Below are 11,765 nucleotides of genomic sequence, written 5' to 3' on the forward strand. Positions count from 1 at the left end.
AGTAATCAAGTGGCAGGATCATAGCTCAAGTCTTCATAGCATATAGCACACACCTCCCTAAGACCCTAAGTATATATGCATAGAACCATCCAATTATTATCATGTGCTACTATGAAATGGGGGGCTTCAACGGATCCCTGAGTGTGAAAAGTTTTAACGAATTTTAAAAGCACATGCCTTTGATTCTATAAGCTTGAAAAAAAAATCCCAAGCAATTGGTCAAAGAAATACAAAATGGAAAAAGATTTTACGAGAAACAACTTATTACTAGCTTCAACTTTAAACAATTAGAGAGATGCCAACAAACATGAAAACATGTCACAGACTCACATAAACAAACCAAGTTATAAGACTTCAAAGGAGGATTTAAAATCTTTCATAATAAAACACTCAAACGATTTACAAATTACAAGAAAGGTGCTAGGATGTAGATGAACCTTCGATGTGAAATAAGATCAGACAGTATATGTTGAGAGCAATAACATGCTAATATGCTATGCAATAGAGTACTCTATGTACAATGAAACTCTAAGGAAGTTCTTACAATTTACAAATCAAAGAAGTGAATCCATTATGAATTTAGGATACTACATACTATTCATAAAGAGCATATAGGCATCTAAGTTGATGATTAGGTTTTACAACATTTAACTGTCAGATACATAGAACCATTATCTATAAAAGGAAATCAAGTCCACCAACTACTGCTTATCTATGAACAATTGAAGTTACGGAAGTCAAATCATGGATAACAGTCTTTTCATCAAGACTTGAGACCACCTTTCCAATCTTTCCTGAACTTTTTCACACACAAAAATATAAAATCATAAAACGAAATCATCTAATAATCATCTCTTCAAAACTTGCTTCAACCAGTACATAATTACGTTTGATTTTATAATGGTACTTAGCTTGCAGTTTGTTCATTGCTAATTACTTATATAATAAGAGAAGAAGCATATTATAGAAAGTTGTCTAATCTTGGATTGAATAACTAAAAAGGTTACAAGACCATATGATTTTTCATGATTTTTAAGGGGTGGAGTATTCAAGACAAACCTTGTGCGGAAATAGATTCTCCTCGGCTTTCTAGTGGAACAATGGTCGAAAGCGGTCGCTTAGATCTTTGTCGATCTTGCTCTAATTGCTGTACATCTTGCTCTATTTGTCGTACTTCAGCTGGATCCATTTGATTTTAAGCAACAAGAAAATCGTCCATTGCCATAGATGGGCACAATGGCTGCTTCTTATTCTTCCTAAGTAGTTGATCTTTAGTTCTTGCCTTCTAGCATAGGAACATCAAGGTAATCAATATAAAATAAACATGATCCCAAGAAGAAAAAAATGATTAAAAAAAGGAAAAAGAAACCTTCTTAGATATGAAGGACGTTGCTTAAGTTAAAACCTCTCTATCTCAAGACATCTCAAAATCCTCAAGGTCACAATTTTCTTCACCAGGTACATAGTCTGGATCATCTACATTAGAATTCACATTTTCCTTTCCTTTTGCAAGGTTCTTATTTTTTTCCAACAATTGTTGAGCAATCTTGTCGAGCCCTAATTCTCTAAACCTCTGGGCAATTTTTTCTATAGTCATGGACCTTACTTTCTCATAAGGTGTTAAAATGGACTTCAAGGCAATTTTAGGCTTCTTAATTACTTCCATTTTTCATTATTCTGCAAACAAATATTATAAACAGTTAGTGGGAAAAAAAAACTTTAGACCTATCAAATACCACTTACTACAAAAGACTATGACATATTTTTTTCAAACATAACACATGCTAAATACTAAAAATTTTATTAGTACTATATTTGATACCTGACCAAAGCTAATATATTCAGGTTTTGGGAAAAAAAATTAGAAAAAGCTAATATATTCACTAAAAAAGAAGATAATTTTGGGGAAGTCCAAAGATGATAAATAATTACTACTAAAAAAGCCAAATCAAATGGTTCAATCAGCAATTCTAATACAAAAAACAGAGTATAATATAATAAAATCGCATTTTTTGTAAAAAATATATACAATTGCTCAAGATTCATTAATAATCGATCCTATGGCTCATGAGCTGGAATATCTTCAGTCGCATCTATCCAATCCCAATCTGTATTATCATAGTCAACGTCATCTTCAAGGTCATTAACATCCTTAGAGTTTGATATATCAGCTATGTTCACATCACGCACTTCACCACCAGCTCCTACATGAATATGATTAGCATCGCAATAAGGAGTATAACATCCTTAGAGTTTCCTCATTCAGTGCTTCCTCAAAGTCAAAACGGACTCTTAGAACCCTTTTCATGACGTATTGAATATCTTTTTCTAATGAGTCTTGGGAATTTTATACTCGATAAACTTGAGAAGCCAATACAAATGGATCATCTTTGGAACATTTCTTCTTGAAATTGTCATATGTAAGCCCAAATTCATCAATACCACCAAGAAACCAATCACACTTAAATAACACAACGCTGAATTGAGACAAAAAGTCCAACTCAAAAATTCATTCTATCACACCATAGTAGGTTACATCTTCGTCGACGGAATTTCGATCCTTTGAACTTGCAAAACTTGAAGTCAAGGCTGTCAAAGTCACTCCACGATTTTGAGTCTTTAAATGTGATTCACGTTCTCTAGTGTAAAACCTATTACTATTGATACAATATCCAGTGTACCTCCTGGCCTTAGGATCAGGACCCTTAGCCAACCAAAAAAGTCCCCATTAACCTGCTCCCTTTGTACCTTTTCTAAAAACCTATCAATAAAATCTCCGCTATGACTTTGTGCACTATCCCATCTACGCTTTCGACTTTGGTTGTTCACCCAAATCTGATGTTCTCTAAATTATAAAAGAAATTTTTTTTATTATTTTTATTAAATTAAAATTAAAAAAACAGAAAATATATTAAGAAAAAAACTCTTACTTGATGTATGTTTCAACTGTTTCATTGTCACAATTGAAGACAATATATCTGTAAGCTTGTTTAGACATTGGAAATCTAATGTAAATCCTTTTCCTTTTCTCTTCCTTTTCCCTCCAATAGGATGTCCTACTTTAGGAAACAAAGATAATTTATCATCATGTTGATTCAAGGAAAAATTCCTAGCACATCTTCTATCTAGTCTAGTGTTTACACCTTCACGCAAATATCGATAAATAAATGTCAAGCACTCTTCCATCATATACCCTTCTGCTATACTTCCTTCGAGATTACTCCTATTTCTAACATAGGACTTCAGCTTACCTAAATACCTCTCAACAAAGTACATCCATCGATATTGCACAAGTCCACCAAATTTGATTTCCTCTACTAAATGAACATGAACAGATAGATGGATCATAACATCAAAGAATGCAGGAGGGAATATCATTTCAAATTGACAAAGTATATCAACAACTTCAGATGCTAACCTATCTAATTATTTAAGATCAACAATTTTACTACATATACCATGAAAAAAGTTCCCCAATCTAGTTAAAGGTACTGCAACATTATTTGGCAATGTCTTCCTGACAGCAACTTGAAGCAAGTGATGCAATGTGACTTGTGCATCATGAGTTTTGTAGCCAGAAAATTCCTTTCTTTAACATGCACACACCTCCCGATAATTGATGGATACCCATAAGGTAACTTTGTTTCCTTAAGAACTTTGAGAAACAAATCCTTCTTTGCATTACTCATTTAATAAGGAGCTGATGGAAATAGAATGTGGCTGCCATCTTCAGATTTGTGGGGAATGTTGGAGTGAACCAGAAAAGGTTGGGTAGAGCCGGATCTAAGCGTTGGCTAGGTAAGCGTCCTGTAGTAAGAGGAGTAGTTATGAACCCTGTAGACCATCCCCATGGGGGTGGATAAGGTTGGAGATGTGGTTTTATGCCAAGATCCAACAAATCCACACGTTCCTTATTGTGGTCTTTAGTCATTCTTGGAATGTCTAACAAAGTGCCAACAATATTATCGAAGACATTTTTCTCGATATGCATGGCATCTAAATTATGACGATATTTAATATTAGACTAATAAGACAGTTAAAGAAAGCATGATTTCTTTTTCCATGGACCTTTACCACCTCCACCTTTACTTTTCTTCCAATAATCATTTTCAAAGTTCTCTAATTCATTCATCAAGTCATTACCTGATAACGGAGAAGGTGCACACCTATCCTCTACATCTCCATTAAATGAATTTGTATCTTTCCGCCAAGGATGATCCATATCAAGATGCCTTCGAATATCCATGTAACAATTCTTTTTGCTGTGATGCAAGTATTTAGGTTTCACATCATGGTTACAATTAGGACATGCATAGTTTCATTTAGTTGACCATCCACACAGCATGGCGTAAGCTGGAAAATCATTTATCGTCCCTAATAAAGAGACATGCAATTGAAATGATTGCTTTTTAAATGCATTATAAGTCTCCACCCCATATTCCCAAAAATCCTTCAATTCATCAATCAAAGGTTGTAAATAAACATCTATATCATTTCCAGGAGACATAGGGCGAGGAAATAACAAAGACAACATAAATTATTCAGGTTTCATAGAAAGCCAAGGTGGAAGGTTGTAATTTATTAGCACAACAGGCCACGTGCTGTGACCAACACTCATAGTTCAAAATGGATTAAATCCATCACTAACAAGAGCTAAACGTACATTTCATTCACTAACAAGAGCTAAATGTACATTTCGTTGATGAATCAAAGTCCTTCCAAGATTAGGCATCTTCTGGATGTCTAATTCTATCATTTTTAGTTCGGCCTTTATCATGCCAAACCATTAATTCGGCTGTTTTGGAATACATGAATAGTCTTTGCAATTTAGGCGTCAAAGGAAAATGCCTTAAAACTTTAGCAGGAACATTGTTAGACTTTCACCTAGATTTACCACACCAAGGACAAACATCTGCTGTTTCATATTCATTCCTATAGAGAATGCAATCATTTAATTTGGACAAGCATGGTTTTTTATTTTATAATATTAAGACCCAAATTCTTCACTATATTCTTAGATTCATTAAATGATTTTGGAAGTTCGCCATTGGAAATGCCTTTCTTAAAAGCTCTAAAAGATCACCAAAGGCTACATTGCTTAAGCCATTAAGACACTTAAATAGAAATAAACAAATTATGAAAGACAATTTTGAGAAAGTTTTGCAGCTTGGATAAAGCTCTTTTATTCCTTTTTCTACCATGTGCAAAAATTTTCTAGCCTCCTCATTTGGCTCAATTTCAACCTCATGATCTCTATTTAGATCTTCACCCACACCTCTAAAAGTATCATGTAATAAGCCATTAATATCATCATGTGCACTTTGATTATTTATTTCATGCATAGTTTCTCTACCACTACTTGTAGAAGAAGATCCCTCCCTTTGCAAGAGCCACTCCTTGAATCCCTTTGCAAACCCATGAACAATCAAATGATCATAAACATCTTCTCTAGAATGGCAAAATCGCCTAGAACACTTTTTACAAGGGCAAAATATTTGATCACCAATGGCGTCCTTTGGAAAAATAACATCAAGAAAAAAATTCAAAGCAACTTTACAGTATTCCGAACTTCTAGGGTAGTTCATCCAATTTTGGTCCATAATTTAATTTATGTTTCCTAAATTAACACAAGTAAATAAGTTTAGAGATAATCTTCATTAAGCAATGGAATAAAGGTTTGTTAGATGCACATTGGAAACTCATAATTACTAAAGTTGAAGATAGAAATCCGAAGCAAGTTAGTAATACTGGCAAAGATTAAACATGAAAAACTACCACTAGCCTTTTCCCGGTTCAATTTCAAGAGTATCGTTGTTAAGAATAATGGTTACAATATGAAAGAAACCATTATTCATAATTTTTATTTTTTTTATGAAACTTGAAACAGATGTTAAGAAACAGATGGCATTCCAACATAACATTCCTTTTTCTTACCTATCATCTTTCATGTGCCTATCACGTTCATTAATCTACTAAAAATCGCTCTCGCTCACTCATAATCTCCTATAAACTTGCTAGTATTAAACTAATAGAGGTTTAAGTAACCAATGAAAGCAAAAATTATGTTAAATGTTGCTTCTAATATTCTTAATCTACTAATTTAATTCCCTTCTTGTCCTCTATAATCCAAATCTGATCCTCCACCCAAATACACTATTAAAATAATTTTATTTTTTTATTAAAAGAAGCAATTTATAAGTTAAAATTCTCTAAAAGACAAAAAAAAAAAAAAAATCAAATCTGCAATACCAACCAAAAAGCCACTTTAAATACCGTACCCCAAAACAGAAAAGCATAACTTAGGAATTACCATACCCCGCAAGATCAAACAAGTAAAAAAAAAATTGCTTTATTGATACCGCAAACCCAACAATTCGTAATATTTAACCAATTCCTAGACTAAAAATACATAAAGCGCAAACATGAAAGAACGCAGGAAGTCATAATTTGGGTTTTGCAATTCTTCAGATTGTATAAACAAGACATAAACGAGCGACTTGATGCTTGTCACGCAGAATACAGGCAAAATCTAAGGGAGAAGAAAATCAGATGAAAATCGAATCATACGAAAATTAAACCATATGAATTATAAGAAAACTATAAACAATCTATAAAATTATATCATACGAATCATACAACTTATATGAAATTTATAAACCATCTAAAAATTAAGTCATACAAATTATTTATAAACCATCTAAAAAATTAAGTCATACAAATTATTTATAAATATATCGAATCATACAAAATCCCTAATTGTTTATATTAAAAGAACCCTATTTTCCCTTATCCCCAAATTGAATACTTCAATTACACCAAATTACTACTAACCTTGTTTGTCAATCTTGAAGATAGATGAATTTCGCTATATAATCAGCCCTTTTTAGCAATCAACGAAATTCTCCAATTAATTGCGGTGGGATTAATGAATTGAAGTGAGAACACAAACTAATCTGAGAAGTGAGAAGTGAGAAGTGAGTGAGGAGATAGAAATGAAAATTAGAGTTTAATTTGGTGAATTATATTTAGAAGAGTGGGAAATAATGAAAACAGAGTGGGAAACCAAAAATTAGAACTGCTCTAATGAAAATTTTCATATCCCATATTACACCCTCCTTTTTTTTTTTTTTTTTTTTTTTTTTTTAAGGATAGTAAACTGTTGTCACATACAATCTTTGACTCACTCGTTGAAAAGTGTTGCCAAATTTTTTGTACAACAACTACTAGACCAAGACTAATAATCAAGTGACGTAGATTAAACAGGTTTCAGGTTAACTTGATGCATGTTGATCGAAAAGGGCGCATGAATATCAAAAGTATTAAGTAGTGGTCTATTTAGGGCGGGTTCAATCTCTTATAGGTTAGATTTGTACCATCATCCCCGAACATCCAGTCATGGTTCCGGACCACTATGGAGTTAGCGATCTCCGAGCCATGGTTGAGGACCACTATGGAGTTTGAGATCTCTGTGATCTTAAATGGGGTGTAACCTTCACACCCGTGAACGGTTTACAAGTTCCTAAAACTTGTTGGCGACTCTTTTTTTCTAGCTTCTTTTCCTTAGAATGCCACTATGCCTAAAAGCATGAACCATAGTAAGTCGAGAGTTGAAAAATTCCCTACTGTTTTTGGAGACTCCAGTGGGAAGGATTTCTACAATTTCTACTGTTTTTGGCACTAATTTGGAAAATGCTTGACCATCCACTAAATGCCCATCCCCTCTAGAGTAACGTTAGTTAGATAAAGTGTAGTTAAGTTTCTTGATACAGTAAAATCATTCTCAAGCTTTAGGATGCAGGAATTTAAACGCATATCTCGTAAATAAGAAAATTGGGAAAGAAAGGAACCGCTGATACGATGCAACCTTTAAAATGGAATAGGAAATAACTTCTCCACCTAAATATGGGACATTAAAATGAATGAAAAACTGATGGAATTCATAATGGTTTTGGTATCAGCATCCCTTGTTTGCAACTGGGTAAGAGTTGTAGGAACTTGAAGGGGGCTTTTGTTTTGGTTTCTTGTTGTATAGCAAAGCTCGTGCTGTCTTTTTATGATGAGCACAAATTGAGAATCTTGGAAACAAATCTATTTTCATAGAGAACTATCAGCTGTAGTACTTGTTTCGGGGTTTTTGATGTCCTGCTGGAGTTACAATTCCGGGACTGGTATCCTTGCGCTTGTACCTGCAAAACAACGGAGACTTCTTGTGGTGGGAGTTACGCCTCCGACGATCAAGTTAGAACGTGTATGAGGAGTGAATAGTGCGGAAAAGTAAAGGTTGGGAGATCTGGTTCCTCTAGGTGAGGAGTGATCTAAGTGTTTATGTCAGTATAACTAATGTTCTTGACCCCCCATTAATGAGGATTAATGAAGGTATTTATATGCCTTGGGATGCGTGTCAGTCCTAGGTTTAGGTCAACCTAGAACTGATTGGGCTTCCACAAGACTTTTGGGCCTAGGTGGCCGGTTTTCCCATTTGGCATGGGGAAGGCTACGTGTCGTAGCATAAGAGGTCCAAGGTGGACTGATCAACACTTGACACGTGGCAAGCTCCAATTGGTCCATGTGGCGGACACTTGGCAGAGCCTGAATGGTCCACTTGTCAGGTGATGATTGGTAGGGAAAAATCCCCTAATCATTTGCCCCTCACAGGTGGCACGTGACTGTTCACATGTCACCTGTGACAGGTGTCGGCGTGTAACAGGCGACGGCTTGCTACATGTATTGCCCTATGACGGGTCGAGCATTTTTCCCGCTCGTTTTTTGAATTTGGAGGCGACCCTTCGCATTCTCCTTTTAACTTATATAAGGGCATGTTGACCAAGTCTTTTGTTCACATTTGCGAACTTTTCAAGAGAACTCTCGGACCCCTGACTTTTAGCTCTGACACTTTGCAACTTTTGACCTGCCGATTATTTCTGACAGGACGACTGCTTTTGTTAGGCGTCTGTTCGATCAAGCTCTCCTTTAGAACTTAAGTTTCAGGTAACCGTCTGTTCCTTTATTGTTTTTGCTTTTTCACTTTTTCTTTCTTTTTTGAAAATGAGACCTCAAAAGCATCCAGCACGACCTAGGTTAGCAATCAGCTGGTCACCGGGGACGACTGAGTCTAGGACTAGGGGTGTCGACTGCCCTGCGGTACTTCAAACTTTGTGCAAGTCCCGGAATCTAACTGTCTTTGTATCTATGCAGGACAGTATGGCAAGAACTAAAAAGACAAAGAGGATTGAAAACTCTGATGGCTCCTCTTTTCGGGTTCAGATAAGTGAGTTGTCGGACTAGCCGCCTGATACCGCAGGGACCCTAGGTGGCCCTTCTGCCGAGAGCTCTGAAGAGGGAGCTAAGGTAGCCCCTTCAGACTTCACTATTGACCTGGCCAGTTAGCAGACGACCCCTAAAGAAGAAGAGGGGTCGGCCCCCTCAAGGAGAGGGGAGGAGTCGGACTCTTCTGATAGTGAGTCTGACTCTAGCTCTTCAAGCCGCCTCTCTATAAACTCAGAGGAAAGGCACTCTCGTTTGCATGAGGCGAGACTTTCTCAAGCTGATGAAAAGGGGGACGGCTGGTCGGAACCATCCGCCTTTCCTAGGGATTTGAATACTCCTTACTATTGTCATGTCCCAAAGGGCCGGATCAAGGCCATGAAAGAACAAATAGACTCTTTTTGTCGGACCATGTGATGGGTCCTGATTTTCAAGTATTTGTGTCGGATGGTGAGGATACAGTCGCCAGGCCCGCGGGAACAAGCCTGTTTTGGCTTCTACGAGGCGGCCATTAAGGCTGGGCTTCGATTTCCCTTGCATTCGGTTGTTTAACAAATCCTCAATGGATACGAGGTGGGGCTATGGCAGTTAGCCCTAAATTCCTGGTTCAACATCCTTGGCTATGTAGCCGGATGTGAAATGCATGGGGTGGAGCCAAATTTTGAGGTGTTCTCCCATATGAACTATCTTAGCCGGACCCCCAAAGCAAGCGGTACCGGCTGGTACCAAATAACTAGCCACAAAGACTATCTGATGACGAAGGGCAAAGAAAATAAATGGAAGGATTGGAGAAACACCTTCCTCATCATTGCCAGCCCTGACAAGCTGCTGAATAAGCGCTACAATAGGTGGAACAAAGATCCGCCTCTTCTAGCAGGCGGTCGCAGCATGCCGCTTGTTCCCCTCAAGGCCAGGGAAGAGATCCTGGACCGAGGGATTTTCAAAGTAGAGATTAGGGCAGCCTCTACTACTGGGGTACGAGAGAAAGTGCCCCTAAACTGCGTCCTAGAGTTTTAATGGCTCTATGACGAGTACTTTCTGGCCGACTGCGGCCTTAGCAGTCGGACCTCCAGAGGTAGCCGGCCACTTGAGCATGTATACGTCTTTTGCTTTGTTTTTGAATTTTTTCTAACTCTTTGTGGTTCTTATTTGTAGCTGAAGCTATGGACTAGATTTCTGCATCAAAGAAGGCAGCCGCCTTGCTGCGGACCTCCATCATGCATCAGAAGCGGACCTCTTCTGGTTCTCCTGCCAAGGAGACGCCCATAGTGAGTTTCTAATCTTTCAAACTTTGCCTTGAAAGCCTGCTATTATTAGTATTGACCATTTCATATTTTTTCGCAGGCGGGCACGTCCAAACCCTCCACTTCCAGCAGCCGGATACGAAGCGATTGGGAGCTCTCATAGCTCTGTCAGGAAGCAGTCGGCTGACAAGCAGTCGATCACCCCACAAAGTGTGGGGAAACCATCACAAGTCCTTAGGGACAGTCGGCCGCCATGAAGTATAAACTGCTGTGCTAGACTTAACTTATTTCTTCATTTCTTCCTTCATGTTTTTTATGTTTCTCTTTTTATTTTTATTTTTATTTTTTTTTGAATGCAGGCGGCCCTCAAGAACCGGACTTGGTCCAAATGGCCAAGTCTATGATTAAGGCCGTCCCTCAAGAGGAGAGGGATGCGGTCAAGGGAGTCAGCACCCTTGACCTAGACGACATCATGGGTCTCCTTTCCGAGGTAGACTTTGAATATTTTTAAAGTGTTGACTTTGCGTGCCGCCTGTTATTCTCAAATCTGACGCCTGTTTTTCCTTTTTCCAGACCATGCTGAGAGTACACGGCCTCCGAAGGCCGATCAGCGCCAAGAACAAAGAGGTAAAGGCTGCTAAAGCTATGGCCGCCTCTGACATTTATAAGGTAATGTTTCAAATTTCCCAAAATGAAATTTTGACAACTGATATTCTTTATTATCAGGCGCAGGCCACTTCCACTATCCGCACCGAGTTGGAGGCGGCCAAAAAGAAGAATAATGAGCTGGAGGCGACGGTCAAGGGTCTCCGAGATGAGCTGAAGCCGCTTAGGCAAAAGATGACCCAATTTGAGGCCATGGAAAAATCTTTGGCGTCTGTCAAAGACTGCCTGCAAAAGTAGGAGAAGAGCCTCACTGACGAGCTTTCGGCCAAGGCCGAGAAAGAAAAAATGGAATTAGTCCAGGCCATGATGGACGACTCGACTCAGATCATGAAGATGACTTGGACGACCCTCTTCCCAAAAGCTCACTATGCCGCCCGGGATAAAAAGTTCAACGCTTGTACTGAAACGTACAACCAACAGATTATGAGGCAGGCGGCTGAGGAAGACGAGGCGGTTGACTCCAGCTCAGAGGAGGAAGAGAAGGTGGTGGCCCTACAACCGATTGAGGTGGATGCGCATAAAGCTCCTGCCCTTGAAGGCGAGTCGTCAAAAGAGGGGGCTTTGAAGAATCAAGCACCCGACGCTAAGCTC

General features: G+C 38.0%; 1 long non-coding RNA gene across 1 annotated transcript; it reads right to left on the minus strand.

Moving 5' to 3' along the window:
* Positions 1 to 469: 469 nt before the first annotated feature.
* LOC110687868 lies at positions 470 to 7,358 on the minus strand. The gene is made up of 3 exons (XR_002504477.1): positions 6,832 to 7,358; positions 1,370 to 1,677; positions 470 to 1,285 (listed from the first exon to the last, which is right to left on the minus strand). It is a non-coding gene; the product is annotated as an uncharacterized LOC110687868 (long non-coding RNA).
* Positions 7,359 to 11,765: the final 4,407 nt, after the last annotated feature.

This window comes from Chenopodium quinoa, unplaced genomic scaffold (genome assembly GCF_001683475.1).
Source record: "Chenopodium quinoa cultivar QQ74 unplaced genomic scaffold, ASM168347v1, whole genome shotgun sequence".
NCBI classification, from domain to species: domain Eukaryota; kingdom Viridiplantae; phylum Streptophyta; class Magnoliopsida; order Caryophyllales; family Amaranthaceae; genus Chenopodium; species Chenopodium quinoa.